We start from the raw sequence: 2,026 nt of genomic DNA, 5'->3' as shown, positions 1-2,026 counted from the left end.
CCAGCTGGCCAGGCTACGCCGCCAAGCCGAGCACCACCCGCCACCCCAAACCGGCACAGGCCCTGGCTGCGCAGAGCCGCATCTCGGCGATACGGTGCAGTGAAACAGGGATGACGTTTAATCACAAGCATTCGCTCTTCCCTGCAGTGACTGGTTGAGCACAGTTATTTGGATTAAAAAAAAACAACAGAGGCAAAAGAGCTGATTCCAAAGCTGCAGCTCGTAATTACTGTTGCACATCAGGAGGATCAGCCATGCTCCAGGCGAGAGCGGAGCTGAGCACCGTGCCAAGCCCAGGCAGGTAGTTGCCTCATGCCAGACACCCAGCTGACAGGCCGGCTTTGTCTTGTCTCTTTGAACTCATGTACAGAAAATCATTAGTGCTCCAAGGTGGAGCACTTGCAGCTGGAGAGACCTGCGGGGCACGGCGCGAGGGAGGAGCGGGGAGCGGGGAGCGTGGTCCTGGCGGGCGCTGCAGCAGGGGCTGGCAGAGCCGTGGGTGGGGCGGCGAGGCTGGGGGCCTCTGGTCCCCGGGGGGAAGCTGGGGATGGATGGGGGGAGGTTTATGGCTGGGGACCTCTGGTAGGCACGGGCTGTTTCAGTCCTGGTAATGACTTCAGAAAACTACCTGCCAAGTATGGATTAATAAGCGGCCAAGTAATTACAATCGTGTGGGAAGCAACAGCGCAGCCTGGTTACAGGGACTGCTCCATCTCCCCAGCGCAATGGCTCTCGCGGCTGGGCACCCCCTTCCCTTTCCTTCCCAGCAGCCGCGGTGGTCTCCTGGGAGCGCTCCCCCACCGTCCCCCCACGTGCACAAGGTGAGCGGACCCCGCTGCACCCAGGCCACAGCGAGAGCCTCGCTGCCTTCTCACAGGCAACAGCCACCGCAGGTGTCAGCCCTCGAGGAGCACAGAAACGGAGGTTGCGAGGGGACCAGAACACACGGCAAATCCTACCTGAGGGACCACGCCAAAGCCAGAGGAGACAAAGCCAAGAGCCAGGGTCCCACCCAGGGACAGGGGCTTCCCCTGGGGAGAGCACTAGAAAAGCACAGTCCGTGGGGGCTGTTTCCATCGCTCGTGCCCATCCTCCTGTGTCATCGGGGCTGTGTGCGTGGGGTGGGTCTGCACAGAGCCCGGGACAAGCCCTGGGAGCGGGAGGGCACTAAATGCCAGCAGAGGCTGCCACAGAGGAGTCACGGGGCTGGTGGAGTCCCTGTCACCAACAACGGGTTTGGCACATCCACCCGGGGTCCTTTGGTGCAACTGGCCGCACCCCAGAGCAGGGAGAAAAACGCGATTCCTGCCCTTCTGCGAGCATGAGTGTCTCCAGGCTGACGTGAGCATCTGCCTCACCCTGCCGCCAGCATCATGGGTGTCCCCAAGCCAGGGTTACCATCTGTGGCTTGGAGACCTGGCCTGGAGTCACTGTAGGTGCAGCAGGTGTGGGCACAGAATGAATGTGGGAGCCGCTGCTTGTTGCCTACAGTCAGCATGGGAAAGTATGTGTGCAACTCCCTGCCTGCTCTGCCGTGCTCAGTGAGGGGAGAGGAATGAACAGACAGGGTGTGATCGTATTTCCACACCAGCAGAATGAGACATGAGGAAATGCAAGAACTGTTTGCTATCTGGAAGACAGGCACTGAAAAAATAACATGGGAAACTCCAAAGGTCGGAGTTTGCTGTGGAGATAGAGCTAAAGCAATTCGTGATAGCTTGGGAGTTTGGCTCTGCTCAGACACAAAAAATATTCTTTTGTCTAGAGTAAAACAAGCGCTGATTCGTTGTCCATCTGTCCTCCCCTCACCAGCTGGAACAACTCTCTGGTCATGCCTCTGACTCTGCAGCTCAGAGATTCACGGGGAGAGCCTCGGTCCCGCACCCGCTGCGGGGTGGCTCTGGACCAGGGAATCCCCATCTCTGGTCCATGGCTCTGCGTATTGTTACTGGCCTGAGCCCTGAAGCGTATGAGCCGGGATGTCACCAGAGCGTCCTTTAAGGGTAAGAGGGAGCCAAGCTGCTCA

This window comes from Pygoscelis adeliae, unplaced genomic scaffold, assembly GCF_000699105.1.
Source record: "Pygoscelis adeliae isolate BGI_AS28 unplaced genomic scaffold, ASM69910v1 Scaffold388, whole genome shotgun sequence".
NCBI lineage: Eukaryota > Metazoa > Chordata > Aves > Sphenisciformes > Spheniscidae > Pygoscelis > Pygoscelis adeliae.
Note: the sequence above shows the minus strand (reverse complement) of the source record.